The following is a 19,738-nucleotide window of genomic DNA, read 5'->3' as shown; positions in this document are numbered from 1 at the left end:
ATTACCCATAACAACTTGATTAAAAAAAAATGTTCTCTAGCAAGGAACATACATTCCACATTAACCTCCTTAGCGGTATTCCCGAGTGTAGCTCGAGGTAAAATGTCAGTACCAAAAGCGGTAACCCCAAGCTACACTCGGGCTTACCATGCGGCGTTGCTCAGGGAGTCCCTGCAGCACTTACCTTGTCCTTCACTCCCACGATGTGTCCCCTGCAGTGTCCCCGGCCATCTCCTCTGGCTGATGCCGGCATCCGGCTTCCGTGTTCCGGTCCCTGTGACGTCGGGACGTACGGGCGCCGGAACCGGCGGCAAATTTGAAATTTTTTACAAATTTCATTTTTTTAAAAATGATTATTACATAGTAAAACATTGCTGTTTCAATGCATTTCACATACATTTTGTCCCTACTGCTTAGTCCCATTCCCTGCCTGCATTTTGACTGTTCTTTCTGCCTGGAAACTTAGAAAAGTCCATGGCGTCCATAAAGCGTCCCTTTACGTCAAAAGCGGTTTTAGACCAGCTAGAGAACAGCAATAGTAAATCAGAACCACTTGTAGAATTGAGTGATAATGATTCGTGGGGAAATTCGTCATCAGACACTGAAAACGATTTTGCGACTTTGCTCAGCGATGTGCGAATTTGCCTCTGTATTTCACATTTCAGTGTTTTTGGTTTGATAATATTATTGAATTAAATTTATTATTATTATATTATTATTTTTTATGATTATTTATTAAATTATAATTTATGTTTTCGTGTTTCAAATTTTATCCTACCTGGGATGTTTACTAGACTCTTGTTCGGACAGATTTCAGTGAGTTATTCCTAAAAATTACAGCCTACAATAAAAAACTAAATATTTCCATGCAAAAAAATTAGGTACCGCTTTCAGCACAAAAAATCGGAAAGAATCATACCGCCGAGGAGGTTAATAATTATGCTACCACAATTGGTGTGTGCTGTAAATTGCCTCTAGCTCTGTTTCTGTTTCTTCTTGCTGGAGGTTGCTTTTGTAGGGGCCCAGAGCCCCTGAGTAGCAGTACATCTTTAGACTGTCAGCAGCACAGTGCCAAAAAAAGAGAGCAACTGAGCATGTGCAGAGCAGGGTGGAACAGTGGGTTGATTTACTAAAGGCAAATAGACTGTGCACCATACAAGGTGCAGTTGCACTCTGCAAGTGCAATTGCTCCACAGCTTTGTAAATGAGATAAAAATTCACTTTGCAAGGAATACTCAATCACATGCAAGAAAAATTTAAAAAAGAACTGTTGCTTGTACATGATTGGATAATGGAAGTCAGCAGAGCTTCTGCTCCTTTACTACGTTCTGGAGAAAACTGATCTTGCATGGTGCAACTACAATTAGCAAAGTGCACAGTCTATTTGCTTTTAGTAAATCAACCCCAGTATATTGCTGGATTTTAAACAGTATAGGCACTTATTTTTAATGTTTTACATAGCTATATCACAAGTGTAATAAAAGCGCCACACCCTTAATACTTTAAAGCAGCAATTCCACCTCAAAGAAACCAAATAAATTTCTTAGTGCTATAACTTAAATAAAGGAATGCGCTAAAACCACAAACTATTCCTAATTTAGTGTAGAAACATTAGTGCAAAAGATATATCTATTCTCAATTAATATAAAAAAATATCAAAATTGTGTGCAAAACTATTTTTTAGTGCATAAGTAATTTAAATAATTAAATTTGTGAATATAAAAAAAATGTCTAATTCTGAATTTCTTCAAATGTCCAAACAAATCCTTTTCAAATTCAGGTGCTCTCAAAGAAATTGTGCCAAAATCCACCACCAAAGTAAAGTTGGGTAACTCACCAGAGCTCCATGCTGATCAATCTCTAGATCAGCAAAAAACGCTTTTTGCTCTGGGAGCAGATGCAATAAATCAACCTCTCAGGTGTGATGATCAATAGCTACACAATCATCCATAAGGTAGGTATCCACTACTCAATATAATGGTTCCAGGAGCATTATATCACTCTCTCTTTTTATATCTCTCCACCGAGGTCATGTTTGGGAATGAAAGAGAAAATCATGGTGCAGCCAGTTTTTTTATAAAAGTATCCAACAATTTAATAAAGATTTACACTCACAAAAAGGGTGTCTTCACCGACACCAGTATAACAACATAAAACAGCAAATGGTATAACAGTCTCCTGTTCCCCGTACACTCACTACAGCGCTCGTGACTCAATTTTCTCCACAAACGTCAGCATCCAGCAAGCCCTACTAGTTTCGTCATGAATGACGTCTTCAAGGGGCGGTCTCTTGAAGACGTCATTTTTTTTATATTCACAAATTTAATTATTTAAATTACTTATGCACTAAAAAATAGTTTTGCACATAATTTTGATATTTTTTGATATTAATTGAGAATAGATATATCTTTTGCACTAATGTTTGTACACTAAATTAGGAATAGTTTGTGGTTTTTACATAGCTATACCTGCAAAAGGTGTGAGCATGAAGTGATCTAACAGGACTTCATTTTGTGACTAAAGTTCCACTTTAACAAGTTTTGCTGAAAAATAAATGTTTCTAGTTGTACATTCGTGTAACTATAGCCATAGCAGTCAATGCAGCTGCTATGAGACCTCAAGGTGGAAGTGAAGCCCCAGTAGGGAGCAGGGGCAGACTGACCATTTGGAAACTTGGTCACTGCCCGAGGGCCCGGGGTCTGTAGGGGGCCCCATGAGATGCTCCTGGTACCTTTTTCATAGGCTTTTTTGAGTTTGGGCAAGGACACAGGGGCCCCATGATCCCCTATTGCCCGGGGGCCCCATGACTTGTCAGTCCGCCCCTAATAGGGAGGCAGTTGAGGCAAATCAAACATAGAAAATCTCAATGGGCAGTGTAGAGAAGACATTTATTACTAATAAAAAATATATAAAAAGAATTGCATTCACAAAAGGATGTGAAAATAAACTACAAAGAACCACCATCAGCCAGGAAAAAGTACTGTACATGGACAATCCACTCTTCCTCAATATTAGCTGGCATATAAAGGTGAGAAAAACTGATTGCAATTTCCTCCGAGTCTCAGAGCAAGAGGAAGATCCTTGAAACACGTTAGTGTTAGCGTTCTAGATGTCAAGCTGTCTGTGCTACTCTGAGAGTTTCTCCGGCTACTTTTACTTGTGAACTATGACCAGAACATGTTTAATCCCGAATTGCAGTTAGTTTTTATCACTTTCCTATAATGGCTATTATGGAGGGGAAGCAGATTGTCCATGTTTGCATGTATGTACAGTATGTATGCATTTACCTGGCTGTTTAAAGGGACTTTTTGGGGTTGCTTGTGATCACTTTTCCAGGAAGCACAGCTTCAGTTGTATAATTTAATAGAAAATCTGTGTGCATGTGAAGATATTACAGATCCAGTATTGTATTATTAGAGGTTGGAGAAGTTGCAATCAGCTGTGACTCTGAACACTGTAAAATCATTATTACCGAAGAGCTGATGTCAGATGCACAAGAGAAGTCTTTGGGATCATGGTGTCAGTAGTCAAAGCTTAACTTTGCTTTCTCTGTGCATCTGTAAGTGCCGGTAGATTTATTGCCCTCAGTTATTCTACTGAAACTCAGCCAGCACTTTAAAATTAATTCAGAATGCCTAACACAGTCTCCATTAGGCTGTAAAAATCATAGCATAGCTCCTAAAAACTCCTATAATACTACAAACAAAGCCAGAGTTTGAAGAAGTTTGTTTTAGGGTCACAAAGTAAGTATTTTCAGGAACACTAACAATGATGATTTAATACTAGAAAATAATTAGATGTTCAGCGTTTAGGACCTATGATCTTGTGCTTCTAAAAATCAGTGATTGTTGAAAAATGACTGCTAAGCTACTGAGGACAGTAGTTATCTATTATAATTCTCTGCATTGCTGCTCCCCATCTTCTATCCACAGCACTGGTCCTTGGTATGACACCGACTGTCCTGGCAACTCTCCCAATATCTATCATATAGATCAGCTGTCACTAAATGGCAGACCGTGGTCTGCGAATGGTCCCAGCAGTGCTGCCGCCCGGACCGCCAGCCCGCCAGCCCGCAATGACAGATCCGCCACTGAACAGGGCGGTCATCACAGCAACATGACATCGCGTGTGCGTCCTGCCACTTTCAGCTCACTGCCTCTCTGGCTCCAGCTCCCTGCCTGTACACAAGGGTCCAACAAGGATCCCGGCACAGCTCCTGTCTGCCCTCAAGGTAGGGTGTAGTCTTACAGGGGCACCCTGATGGGCACATTGAATGTTAAGGGGCACTCTGATGGGCACAAGAGAGAATGTGCCCATCAAAGTGCCCCTTAGCAAAAAAATGTGCCCATCAGCATGCCCCTTATTTTATGTTAAGGGGCACTCTGACAGGCACATTTAATGTTAAGGTGCACTCTGATAGGCACAACATAGAATGCACCCATCAGAGTGCCCCTTAACATAAAATGTGCTCATCAGAGTGCCCCTTAATATAAATGTGCCCATCAGAGTACCCCTTAACATAAAATGTGCCCATCAGCATGCTCCTTATTTTATGTTAAGGGGCACTCTGACAGGCACATTTTATGTTAAGGGGCACTCTGATGGGCACATTTTATGTTAAGGGGCACTCATATGGGGACAACTGATGTAAAGGAGCACTCTGATGGGCACACCTGATGTGATGGGAATACATGATGTAAAGTTGCACTCTGATGGCAACACCTAGTGTAAGGGGGCCCACTGAAGGGCACACACTATTCGGACCTCGGACAGAAGAATATTTTAGTGACCAGACCTCCTTGAATTTTAATTCAGTACCCCTGATATAGATGATATGTTGACAATGCCAGGTGTCACAAGGGGAGGTTGCCAGGATGTTCTGCCTTTCTGGGATAGGCCAGGGCTGTATCAATATTCATGCTGCCATCTGCATAGCTCCACACCAATCATCCAGAAACTTCTCAAGCTCTCTGGATGCAGAGGGAGCTATCAGACTGGCAGCAGTTGAACACACTGAGCAGACCTGACTAGCAGAATGCAGCTTCACATAGTACAGCAACCAAACTATGCTTTTAGTTAACAAGCAATCACAGCCACACCGACTACAGTGTGGTAACGAAATGTACCAAAATTTATCAAAACACATACTAAATAATATCTATCTAAACCTAGCACCTATCTAGAAGGCTGCTACACATGTAAAAGTCAGCATTTTTGTGGTAGAAAATTACTTATGTAGCACTATTCACCTAGGAGTTGCTCAGTTTTGGGTCCCCCTATAGTCCTGCACAGCTAAGAAACATGCATTTTCTTCAACACTTGCACACTGGAGACAGTAAACAGTCCTTAAGCTTGTTTTTTTTTTGTGATTTTATTAGGGGGTATTGAACTTGGATGGGGTTGAGGGGTATATGGGATGGGAAGCAACAGTGAACTTGAGGACAAATCTCCTTAGCAACTATGTACGAGTCCATAGACAAATAGTCTCTCCTTGAGAACTCTCCAGTCCTTCTGATGTACCTCCTCAGACCCCAGATGAAGCCTCCTCTTCACCCAGCTGCCTGAAGAAATCCCTGGGCAAGGGGACCCAAAAACTCACTGTAGCAGAGCAGCCCCAGATGCGGAGTTAATTGGGTTTGCCACCTGACTGCCCTCTCCCCTTATCCCCCTAAACCACCCAGGTGTGAATGGAGCCTTAGTCTCAGTTCACACTGATGTGAATCTGTTGCCGATCAGATGCGATCTGAAAGGCATAGATTTGCATGGCATCCGAAAATACATTGTTTTCCATGATGGACGTTCACATCTATGCAGTGCGATTTTGAACCGGTTAAAAAAAGGGTCTTGTATGACTTTGGAGCGGTTCCAAACTGGCACAGCATAGAGCAGGGGTGTCAAATTGGCGGCCCTCCAGCTGTTGCGAAACTACAAGTCCCATCATGCCTCTGCCTTTGGGAGTCAAGCTTGTAACTGTCAATGTTGGAATGCCTCATGGGACTTGTAGTGTGGCAACAGCTGGAGGGCCACCAGTTTGACAACCGTGGCATAGAGTATGGTAGCATTCTAAGATATCACATATAAGATACATTCGTAGCCGGTTTTGCATTGAAGTGGCTGGAAGACAGATTTAAATCGCACCTGCACTGCTGAACAATTACCTTTGACAATCGCATTGAAAACTGACATGTAAATCGCATCACATAAAGTATACCCCGCTGCTTGTCCGCAGCAGGGCTAAATGTTGAAAAAAAAACTGCCTCGCGTCCAGGCGTTGGGTGATATGATTTGCACATCCCTGTTTAAGACATCATATAACATATTTGTACTAAATATTAGTATACATTTTCAAGCAATTCTCTATGAGAAGAAGAAAAAAAATAAATGTATTTGCAATGGCCTATGACAGGAAGAATTCCCTTTTGTAAATGTCTATGTACCATCATTTATGGAAAAATCAACCAAATAGACCATTTCTGTTCAGAAAATAAACATTTCACAAAGGGATTGTGGAAAATGTGTGTCTGAAATTACTTTGGAATTGAACATGTCTATAATATTCATGGAACAAAACAAGTTTGGGGGACATGGATCTAGAAGAAAGGTCATAGAATAAAATTTAATGAGGAATGGGAACATGATGATACATTTACTTGTCCTGTATAAAAAGCCTTACATTGACATAGTTTGTGTTATTTTAGTTCAAACAGATTCCTGCAGTGGCTGCTGTCCTATATAATTTGCCAAGCTGCAGGATTCTAGAATGAAGGCGGTAAAAATGTTTTGATTTACTAAAAACTATTTTATAAAAAGAAACTCCCAGGCTTCAAACCAAAGCTGTTAAATGTTAATGGTTGTACTTTTTACCTTCTCTATAACAATCCACACCCACCAAATGTAAAGTAAAACTCCACATTTGATGTGAATGTAAATTGGTAGTAAACCCAAAAAACAGAAATGTATTAAACTGCAGCTTACCAATTCGTAGATGTGGTGGCTGCATTCTTATTTTTAGGTTTTCTTTCTTTATTGTCACTTGGTGATCCAGCCAGTACGTTTGTTGCTTTTCAACTCTTTTTTTAACAGACCAAGCTGTTCAGACAAAGTAGCAGTTAGAGGGTTGAGACAAACCGCCTAACACTTACAGGGGTGCTTACAGTGATTAGCTTTTATTCATTTATATAAAATCTTTATCTCAAAAGGAACAAAAAAACTGCTCTAACTGCTTAAAATTGATAACTGCAGTTCAGCTTTTGCTGGTCAAGTCCATCGAAATCTGCTAGTTTAACACTACCTTCTACACCAGCCTTTTTCAAAAAGTATGTCTTGAAGTTTCTTAAGGGGTGCATTGGCAAAATGCCTAAAAATTGCTAAAAAATTGTATACAAGCCAGCAGGTGGACCAAACCTGCCTTTTACTTGAACAAAGCCATAGGTTTTCATTGTGCACCATTACGACCTTCTAGCCACAGGTGTCCTAACAACCAGTGACGCCATCAGTTGATATGGAGAATGTAGTCGCCTGCACGGCATCCTTGTTTGACCCTCCCCTGCCCCTCTCCATCAGTAATGGGGCAAATTAGCTGAGTAAGAGAAACTGAGGGAGAAGAGAAACATTGGAATACTAGTCAGTACCAGTGCGCAAAAGTGAATTTGCTTTGGAAGAATAGATCACCTCTAACGTTGGGTGTCCTACGTGTATGGATGTTGCTGCATTGGGTAAAACCATTAGAATAGTTTTTTACATTTTAGAATGGGGTGCCTTGAGACTGTCCAAAATTTTAAAGGGTGTCTCAAGATTGTTCATAACTTTAAAGGGTGCCTTGACTGGAAAAGGGTTGAGAAACACTGATCTACACAAACTGACAATACTGCTGTCCAAAGGTGTCTGCTTCATTACTTCAGCCAGAATGCAAACTCCCTACGACTGTATTATATATTATACTGCAATATGCTACATTTTTGTTTTTGGGCTTACCACTTTAAAATGCCCTCTATGTCAACTATGTGCATTAGCTAACTTCATTGCAGATTTTACTTGCCCCCTGTCCCTGTAGATAGAGGCAGTGCACTCCAGACGTTGCCTCTTTCCTGATTGCTGGAAGGTCTGCTTGCTAATAATGTTGGAACTCCCAATGTTGTACATTGTATTTAGAGAAAGCTGTTGGGAAACTCGATGAATCAGTCACATTTAGAGGAATTTACATTTCTAGGTATGATCTGTATGCAGAATTTTAGTCTTTGTCAGTTTTAGAAAATTCTGATTGGATTTGTGTTAAAGTAGAAAGGTAATTTTTGATGGCATTAAAGCAGACCTTGCCTGCTCATGCATCATAAGCACTTATACAGTAAGTCCAGCAACCCCAAGTTGTCCTATTTGCACATGCTGCTCTTCTGCTTCAAGTGTCACCCCACGCCATGCTCTACTGGGAGCCAACGCTTTCTTCTAGTACCTGCAGTTGGCCCCCTGATAACACCAGATCTCGCGCGTGTGCAGGCGGAGTTCTGGTGCTATATTATTATGTTTAAAATATTGCAAGATTTCCTAGGCTTCTTGGGTGTGTAACATAGATATCCCAGGATTGCATTAGGATGGGTGTTCTTTTGTTGTGATGAGTGGCCCAGGACGTTTTCATTGAGAGTAGCCTATGCTGATGCTTTTCTTTTTCTTGATACACTCAGTTGAAATGGGGGAGTCAAAAATTGAGAAGGATCTGGGTGTTTTGATAGAACATAACTTTAATAATATCATACAATGCCAAGCTGCAGTTTCTAAAGCAAGGGAAGTTCTTTCTTGTATTAAAGGGATATAGGTGTTGATTTACTAAGGGCAGATATTCTGTTCATCGTGCAATGGAATTTTCCCCATAGCTTAATGAATGTGGTGAAATATCATTTCACAAAGAATACCCAAAGAATACCCAATCACTGGCAAAGGAAAAAAAATAATTTTTGCTTGCACATGATTAAATGATATAAGTCAGAGGAGCTGCACCTGAATTATTAAGCTCTTGGATAAATTCCAGTGCAAAGTGCAACTTCCCTTGCAAAGTGAACAGATATTTGCCTTTGGTAAATCAACTGCATAGAATCCAAAGGTAGAGACAACATTGTGTCCCTGTACAAAGCCTTAGTGAGAACTATGGAATATGCAGTTCAGTTTTAGTCACCCGTTCACAAAAATCATAAAAAGGTCTTGCGCAGGTAAAGTCTCTTGAAAAAAGGCAATTGGGGGGAACATGAGCACCGTGTATAGATGCATAAATGGTCCCTATAGCGTTCTTGGTGCAAAATTAATCTCTTTAAGATCATTTCAAAGGACTAGGGAATACTCACTTGGGGAGATTTACTAAAATTGGAGCACTCAGAATCTGGTGCAACTGTGTATGGTAGTCAATCAGCTTCTAACTTCAGTTTGTTCAATTAAGCTTTAACAACAAAAACTGGAAGCCGATTGGCGCTGCACCAGATTTTGTACTCTCCAGTTTTAGTAAATCTTTCCCTTTGTGTCTAGAGGAAAAGAGGTTTAATCTTTGCATATAGAAAGGCTTCTTCACTGTAAAAGATATGAAAATGTGGAATAGGCTACCTCAGGAATACGTTCTGTAGCACTCTCTAATGTGCTACTAGAATAGTGTAGTGTAGCATTGGCAAAATCATCGTGTGTGACTCATGGTAGATGTGTTAGTCATGTCATTGAGGTCGGGTTATTGCAGGACAGCTGGATGATTCAACAGGTTGTGGCTCTGTCGCCTCCTCCTGACTCTGGAGGACCATAGACCTATCCAGACATCGGTAAGCAGGAAGGGGTGGAGACCTAATCTGCACATTCATATTCAAGTCCTGCCAATCCCAGGTTTGGAGTCCCCAGTAGAGTGGTGGACTGTCCTATAAGTATGTTAGAGTCAGGCTGACAGGCAAATCGGGTGGAAGATAGAGTGTTGAAGAGGCTATCGGTGCCTAAGAGGGGTCCCCTATGTCTGGAGGGGTGCCTTTTAATACACCTTTCTTTGCCCATGCCAAAAAAAAAAGCTATTATGCAGATTATCTACTTTCTAAAAATATATAGATTAGACAATCCACCATGCCTTTGGCATGCCTAGGCCTTGTTACAAGAAGATGGAGGTCAGATGAGAGGTGTTCCAAAGGTGATCCAATGTTCCAATGATTGGTTACTATGGACAGCTGCTCCAGATTCTGGGTGCACAAGTTCTAGTAAATCTATCCCAGTCTGTGCTGATCTTTTTTTTTTTTCTTACCAAAATCCCTTTTAAATACGGTAGGTCCTTGTGTGTGCTCATTTTGAGAGTTAATATTTCTGTGAAGTACATTTGTAGGGTCAACTACTAATATTAAAGTACAGGTGTACCTTTGTGATAAGAATCAAAATGAATTGCTGCTTTGCGCAATCGCCTGATTAAATTCCAGTGTGCTTGTAATTATTATATGCACATCTTTTAAGTAAAGTATCTGGTACCATGTATAAAAGGCAATATGTAAATAAGAGGGAGAAAGGGGGAGAGAATTCAGTGCTCTATAGTGCTACCCCAAATTTCTTGCATCTCTTTATTTACACATCTGTGCATAAGATTTTCAGCCAGTCAGAAACTAGCCATGTGTACATGTATCTCCAAAGAAATATTGTTTGTGCATTCTCATATGTAATATGTGGAAACCTGTCTGCAGATGACTTTATCCTGAACAATCACATTACAACTCTAAAAGGACAGCGGAAATAGCAGAATGTGTAAAATGTTATATTTGTACACTTGCATGATGTGTTTGAATATAGTATATTAAAGGATCTAAGGTATTTGTAAAATACACCTATTATTAAATAGAACTATTAAGAGTACATAAAATGGTAAGTACACAAACGTGTTATTTTCATGCTTTTCTGTTTGTCAGCACCAATTTTCTCATACCGCACAATTAAATTCACTAGTTGTCACTTTCCTACCTCAAGTCTAAAGTGATTTTTTTCTTTGTTTCAGCTACAATAGATGGATCAGTCTTTATTAACATGAATGAACCCATTCAAGCACCATGGCATATCATTAATTAAATTGTATCCATAATCTCTGTTTTTTTATGCACCCTAATATTATGAAACAGTATCTAATAGAGTTAATTTTCTTTCTGTAATGTATATATTGCACAAGAAGAAAAGATAATTATAAGTTACCAGCCCGCCGTGCTTTAAGTTAGAATGTTTTCATATTTCTCTTGTTAGTGTGCATTACTGCAACCGTACAACAAGCAGTTTCTATGCTGAAACTCAGTGTCTGTGGGTGGGAAATTCTTTCAGTAATGAATTCTATTTTATGCAACATGTACGACTCATTGCTAAAAATACACACTAAACATGCTCGTAGAAAAAAAATCAATGACATAAGTTCAGAATAGACATAGTAGACATGGTTTCTTGTTAGTTACCCTTTAATGGATTTTTTTATGCTTACTTTTGACCAGAAAAGACCTGGCAGATGAACACAATGACATGTCAAACCACTTCTGTCTTGACTGCTTTTATTAAAACTGGTCATAGGACCAGTATTGATGGCATTTCAATGAGATCTAAAGAAAGCACAGTAATTACGATTATGCCTAGAACTTTCACAAAAACCTGGAGTAAATCTAGTGATAAACTGAATGTAACAAAACGCAGAGATGTGATATCTTTGTATTGTAAACTAAACTCAACTGCATGCATAGTGCAATGATCATTACACTACAGCCTTTCAAGAGGTAGTTTATAACCTTTGATGCCAATTACTTCATCACAAAAATCATTACATTTAACTTGCAAAGCAAAGTGATTACAGTCAGTCATTAGATTTGTGCTTTGCATACCTCTTCACAGTTTGTCTAGTATGGATGATCAGCTTTCCACTCATAGATAAAACATTATACAATTATTTATTTTGGTGTACAGTAAATCTAGCAATTTAGATTTTGGAATAAATAAAAAAGCATAAATATATATATATATATATATATATATATATATATATATACACTATGTTGCCAAAAGTATTGGGACACCCCTCCAAATCATTGGATTTAGGTGTTCCAATCACCTCCATGGCCACAGGTATATAAAATCAAGCACCTAGGCATGCAGACTGCTTCTACAAACATTTGTGAAAGAATGGGTCGCTCTCAGGAGCTCAGTGAATTCAAGCGTAGTACCGTGATAGGTTGCCTCCTGTGCAATAAGTCCATCCGGGAAATTTGCTTGCTACTAAATATTCCACAGTCAACTGTTAGTGGGATTATAACAAAGTGGAAGCAACTGGGAACAACAGCAACTCGGCCACGAAGTGGAAGGCCACGTAAAATGACAGAGCGGGGTCTGCACATGCTGAAGTGCACAGTACTCAAAAGTCGCCAACTGTCTGCAGAGTAAATAGCTGTAAAGCGCTGAACAAACTGTTGGTGCTATATAAATCCTGTATTATAATAATAATAATAATAGCTAAAGACCTCCAAACTTCATGTGGCCTTCAGATTAGCACAACAACAGTGTAAAGAGAGCATGGCCGAGCAGCTGCATCCAAGCCCTACTTCACCAAGTGCAATACAAAGCATTGGATGCAGTGGTGTAAAGCACGCCGCCACTGGACTCTAGAGCAGTGAAGACGTGTTCTCTGGAGTGACAAATCACATTTCTCTGCCTGGCAATTCAATGCACGTGTCTGGGTTTGTTGGTTGCCTGTCAAATATTAAATCCAATGCATTCAAGGAAATTCCAAGAATGCGGCTCGTAAACTTCCAGTTTTGCAGCTTAATGTCATCGGCCCACTCTACGTATTATGTCACGTCACGTGACTTCTTCAGGAGATGGCCATTGGACGCACTACATATACTCCGCCTATATATACTGTGTTGTTCACTGATTAATTTGAAAGCATCTCCTAGCAGGCGCCATTTTTGTGCTGCCCGACTGTCTATCCTATCACTACAGTGGCCATTTTCTTTTGGTCTGATTACAACCAAATCACTGCATAATTCCCTGATCGCAATTTGCCTTAACGGATGGCAAAAAAAATGGCGCCTGCTAGGGGATGCTTTCCAATTAATCAATGAACAACACAGTACTTATAGGCGGCAGTTTGTCCAATGGCCATCTTCTGAGGAAGTCACGTGACGTGATGTAATACATAGGGTGGGCCAATGACGTCAAGCCACAAAACCGTAAGTTTACGAGCCGCCATCTTGGAATTTCCTTGAAGTTATTGGATTTAATATTTGACAGGCGTTTTTACTGTGGTGTCCCAGCAGGACACTTTTAAATGTAAGTACACTTTAGTATTTTAATAAATGATACAGTATTTGAGTACTACACTATGTCAAGCATTTCTGTTTACATATGCGGAGGATATGTGAGATAAAGAAGGAGGCAAGATCATCTGCAGCAGAGTGAGGAGGAGAGTGGAGCTAGCAATTCCTTATACCTACGTGGGTTAAAGGGAAAAGTGCTATTTGATCTATGCAATTTGAGTCATAGAAAGAGGTGAGAGTATAACTGTATGTCTCTGGTGGAGGAGCACATATAACAATCTATGTGGACACAAGTGTTTTTATACAGTATATGCACGGATATTATCACATATAAAGGACTAAAAGTTGTGGTGATTATAACACTCACAAGTGTTTAAGTGATATGTTTTTTGATGCACTTAGTAGATTGTGTACAGTATATGGAGATATATGCGTGGCACTAATAAAACATATTGTAATTGAATGTTATTAAGAATGACCTTTCCTTTTCAATCAGCAGCTCTGTAGTTTTCTGTAAAATGCAATGCAATATGGCTACCTGGAGGTGTTCTGTACACAAAATGTTTACAGACTGGTCCCCAGCAACATCATTTCCTACTTCTGTGATTGGCTAACTGAATGTTTCCGGAAGTCTGCATTAAGATATAAGTCAGATTTCAGGCATCCCCTGCATAAAAATATCATTTTTGGTCAGATACTTCTGAAGGGAAATCCCATTTAAAAGGATGTAGACCCTGCAATTTTCCTCATTAGAGCCCTGCAGGTGCAGCAGCTGATTGATAATTAGGAATCACTCCCATTCCCATTCATTTTGCACATGGATACAAACATTTATCTCTTTCTTCAAGATATCAAAAGGTAGGAATCTACAGCAAAGTGTGTTAAAATTCTTGCAATATATATATAGATCAACTAAAATAATTAATATGCCACTTAAACAGATATCTACCACAATGTGAATAAACCAAAAATTATAGTCCCTTATGAATAAGTCCGACGACGAAACGCGTCGAGGGAAGTGACGTCAGACGCACACGGGAACCAGAAGTGGAGTAGCGGCCATTTTAGAAAGTGGCAAAATCACACCAAACATTTGTGGATGTTCCCTGGACTACACAGAGGTTTTAGATATGGATTTTAAGACATTTTAAAAGGCTGTTATGATGTAAGCATATCAATAAAGTATACTTAAAGGTGTTTTGGTGATATTACACTATTTTGTTCTTCATATATTGGTGGAATATGGTTTGAGGAGGACTGTGGAGTTTTCATGCTGATTAACCCAGATGACAACAAGGAAGTATGACAAAAAAGACCTTTTCCAGGAGGGCTATCTGTGAAATGGCAGTATACCTTGGTGGCATTAAGGCGTGATTATTATTGTGTTTTTGTAAGGGTATTCACTCCTTACTCTAATAGAAGTGTACACTGGTTTGACACTTATTGTTTTTTGTATTTTTGGCACTGTGAGTGGTTCACTAGCACGGTTTACGCATCCATTCACTTTTCACTTAAGAGTGGTCACATGTGTGTTACACAGTGCATTTAACTTTACACATTGTATTTGATGCATTTATTTAATAAGGATAATGCACTATGTATGATTTCCTTTTTTTGAGGTGACATTGGTTGTGAAAGCCATTTGGGAGGCTCTGACATCTGGACAATTCTTGGAATCACCTTTTTATGACTTTTTTTCTGAGGACACTAGTGTGGTTTAATAATTTCTTTGGACTATAATTTTTTGTTTATTTTCTTTATACACATTGTGGGAGATATCTGTTTAAGTGGCATATTAATTATTTTAGTTACAGTTACACCTTCAAGGGTGAAGGTGAGATATATGCTATAAGGGAGTATTTATATTTTGTTGGAGTGGCACTGTAATTATTATATATATAGATCACCCAGAGGAGAATTGTTTTTTTTTTCTCAACAAAAGTGGACTTCCGCTTTAAGCAGCTCAATGAGCAAAACTGAGTGTTTCCAATCTCATGAAATTCACCGCTGGTAAATTTAGTCATTTTGCTGTGAAATCAGTTTTGATGAGGTAACTCTGCTCATCCGTATTCTTTACACTATTTATAAAGTAGGTCATTGGAATGGTAAAAGAAATCATTGTTCTGCCATAAAGTAATTTATATTGCATAATTAATATAGTAGACAATAAAATAAAGATAAAGAAAACAGACAGGACTATGAGTAAGAAGCAATATACAAGAAGAAAAAGCATAAATTACAGCGATTCTGAAGCCTGAAGGTTTTTTATCTTCATGCATTCTATACATGAAGGTAATACACCTTCAGTGTGCAGCATCCCCCCTAAGCCCCCCTCCTCCTTATACACAACTGAGCCCAATCCGGATCCAGTGATTGGCTGAAGAGCAGAAGCTCTCATGGGATTCTGTCTCCTCATTGGCTGAGACACAGTATTGGGAGCCATTCATACTGTTGAACAGAACAGGTAAGTATGACATGTTTGTTATTTTGAAAAAAAAAATTGGAACCTTTACAATCACTTTAAGTAATGGAAGGCCAGAACAGTGTGAGCAGTGAAGGGGAATGTAACAAGATCTGAGCTTTTAGGAAACAAGTAGCAACTGTCAGTAGAAATTTGTAAAGGGGGTTTGACCAAGAGAGGCTGGGGGCACCAAATCCAAAAGCTTGTATCTAAAAAGTCCATGTAAAAATCTTTTTGAATTTTCTAGCAACTGTCAGTTGGCAGTCCCTGAAGAAGTTCTAGTAACAAAATGCGTTGGTTAGGGTCTGTCAGATATGAGGCTTACTGTTTTGTGTTTTTAAGGGAGTTCTTATACTTTTTAATGTTTTGATTTTTTTAAATAAAAAGAAGCACTACACTGTAGGAAGTTTTATTTCGTCTTTTTTGTTGTCATGCAGTGCTCTTAGCGGAGTCCCAAGAGTGAGGATTGGCAGAGGCAGCAGTGGAAGAGTCAACAAACAGGAGGAAGCAGGACACTAATAATGTGTCTGGAGGAATGGTGACCCACAGATTGCACTGGGAGAAAACACACTGTATTGCTTTGATGTTCCTGGGTATTATGTGAGTTCCTTAATTTAGAGTTTAGTGGAGGAATTGACCGGACAGTAGGCTCTCTCTCTCCCTCCCTGCCCTCTCTCTCCCCCCTGTCTTCTCTCTCTCCCTCTCTGTCCTCTCTCTCTCCCTCCCTGCCCCCCCCCTCTCTCTGCCTCCCTGCTATCTCTTTCTCCCTCCATGCCCTCTCTCCCTCTCTGCCCTCTCTTTCCCTCCCTGCCCCCCCTCTCCCACCCCCCCTCTCTCTCTCCCTGTCCTCTCCCCCCCTCCCTGTCCTCCCTCCCTCTCCCCCCTCCCTCTCTCTCTCCCTGCCCTCTCTCTCTCTCCCTCCCTGCCCCCCTCTCTCTCCCTGCCCTATCTCTCTCTCCTAGCCCTCTCTCTCCCCCTGCCCTTTCTCTTTCCCCCTGCCCTTTCTCTTTCCCCCTGCCCTCTCTCTCTCCCAGCCCTCTCTCTCTCCCTCCTTGCCCTCGCTGTCTTCCTCCCTGACTTCTCTCCCACCCAGCCCTCTCTCTCTCTCTCTCTCTCCCCAAACCCCCTCAAGTAAATTACAATATAAAGGTAAGTATAATTATAAATAGCATCATGAATAATAAATTAATTAATAAAGTTCATAAAGTGACTAAAGTGCTCCTAGGAATCCTGTGTTCTTTTATAATTCGGTGCTTGTGCGATTTAGTATGGAAGAAATGCGCACTCACTGGAACGCATAGTAAAATGCGCCTTTATATAATATATCCTGATGTCATCAAGGTCATCTGAAATGGGGCAGGGATGGGGATGACTCCTTCTCAGAATATGCAGGATCCTGGGGTTATAGGATTAGAACAAAAGAATGCCAGACTCCCCTTTAAGAGATGGATGGGTGCAGCTCACCAGATGTACAGGAAGCTCTCTCTCTGGAAACTGGATACTGCATTGTCTGAAAATCAATCCTTACTGAACACCTCCAGGTCATCGTCCTCATCGAAGCGCAGGGCCTCCGGGGACAGGGCGGATAGGAGGGCGATGTGATCGGGGCTCATACAGTCCGGAGAGCCCGACACAGGCGCCGAGATTTGGAAGGGTAGAGTGGGAGGACGTCATATGATGCCCTCCCAGAAAAAGAGAACCACCGCCCGTCCATCATTTCCTAATATGGCGGGCAAGAGGCAGTTAAAGTAAAAATTCATGCTGTAAAACTAATGAAAGATTTACATTTAGCACTGGTTCACACCAGATGCAGTCAAGTGCGTTTTTTTTCTGCACCAAAAATGCATGCACAGTGTTTTCCATGCATTGCAATGGCCCTAATTTACCCCACTGCAGTCAGTTCCAGCCAGTTTCCTGTGCAGAAAAAAAAGTAAAACATGCTGCATTATTTTCTGCACAGAACTCTACTGGAACAAAGGAAAACTCATAAACGCACCGGAACGGAGTGTTGTGTAAACTGTAAGCAAAAGTGCATCCAGAGTGCGTTTTTGTGGTGTGAAGTGACCATTGTTGGCAGGGTGATATTATTATTATTATTATTATACAGTATTTATAAAACGCCAATGGTTCGCTCAGCGCTGTACATAACAATGGGAGACAATACATGAGACAGTACAATAACAATACAATGCGATACACGAGGGGTTCGAGGGCCCTGCTCCTTGGAGCTTACAATCTAGTAATCTTCAAAACCATATGAAACTGTAAACTCAGTTGTCAACAATTATCTATTGTTTACACTTACTAAAAATCAGAATTTAGGAACTTTTCCAGTGGGCATTATGAATACTAGAAAATGGTTTACACAATAGAAATAAGTTCACTACTCTTAAGTCTGACCCACAATATCACATTTACTTGGAGGGTGCAGATGGACATCAATCAATGGCAGTTTAATGGTTACATTAATAGAGATTGGGTCAATTTGAGAGCATCTGGTTTTGGAGACCGATGAGCTAGATCCTTCCTATTGATTATGTTAACTGTTGCTCTTTTGGAAATAATTTTCATTTAAATTCATTGATAACTTACAGTGTCAAAATATGTCTAGAACATAATCCTTTAAAAGGTTTGCTTCTATATAAACCATTCTATGCTCTTGTTAAACTGAAATTTCTGATTCTTGTATTGTTAGACTGTTTTACTGTGAAGAGTGAATGAGTCACTATTCCCCTCATTTTATTGAAAAAAAAAAAAACTCTTTTGCACTGACAATGAAAAGAATAGATTCTCTGCAAGATATTAACTATGTATGTCACAATTGAATTTGATTTTTAACTTGTTTTGTATTTCATTTCTCAATATATCTAACCAGTGCAAAATATATTTCAGATTCTGCATGTAGCTTAATTAGGCATTACCAAGGAAAAGAACAATGTACAAAGTGTAACAATTAACAGTAGCTCATTAGTAATAATTTTTCATGGCTGTAACTACTCTAGGAACTATAGGTTACTGCGGTTGGCATGCCCCACTGTTCTTTTTACTGCCTTAAAGAGATGAAATACTGTCTTTGGAATTTCATATTCAAGACTAAAAAAAAAATTATTTTTAGTCAGGTATGACTTAGATACTGCTAGGTATATTGAACAATATATCATGTTTTTGCTGGTAAAGTGGGAACTTGGTCATAAGACTGAGTTTTAGAGCTTCTATTGTTAGATTTATTGTATTGTTAAGTGCTGATTCACACATGTGCGTTACGGATTTCAAGGTCCGATTTCAGTGCGGATTGCAATCTACTTGGTTCAGGACCGGTTTTTGTGATACAGCTGCGGATTGTATTGTTCACAGGTTCAGGACTGGTTTGGATGTGATTTTGCAAGGTTTTTTGGGTTTTGTTAAGGTGGAGAGGAGGGGGGAGGAGAACAAACTGTGCTAACAACCTGATCCTGAATTGAAATCCTGATCCTGAACTGAATTCCTGTTCACAACTGATGACATGTGCGATTCAGAAGCGGTTCACATAGAAGTCAATAGCCTGTAATCCAGATCTGAACCAGATCGCAGTGCTCAGAAATCGGACAGCACTCTTTGTCAATCCACACTAAATCTGCTTTCCAGTATACCAAACATATGTGAACAGGCACCACTGGAAGCAATGTTGCCCTCCAGAGGAGTTACCCCCCTTCCTGACCAGGCCATTTTTTGTGTTATGGCTAGAGATGAGCGAAGTATTCAAAAATTCGATTCGACTGATTCGGCGAATTCGTGGAAAAATTTCGATTCGAGTCGAATATATTCGCTGCGAATTTAACTTATAAAAGGGTGTTTCTAGGCTTCAGAGAGCCTTTATATTAGTGCAGAACACTGTACCTTTAATTTAAATGCCCTTGGAGTCTGCTGGGGAAGAGAAATAATACTGACAGTCAGTATGACATGCAGATGAGTGCCGTCGATCTTAGAATCACCGCACACTTCACTCATTTGGGCAGTC

The sequence above is a fragment of the Staurois parvus genome, unplaced genomic scaffold (assembly GCF_062004578.1).
Source record: "Staurois parvus isolate SC_StPar_1 unplaced genomic scaffold, SC_StPar_1.0 ptg000287l, whole genome shotgun sequence".
Taxonomy (NCBI): Eukaryota; Metazoa; Chordata; class Amphibia; order Anura; family Ranidae; genus Staurois; species Staurois parvus.
The sequence above is the reverse complement of the archived record's forward strand: the minus strand, read 5'-3'. Positions refer to the sequence as shown.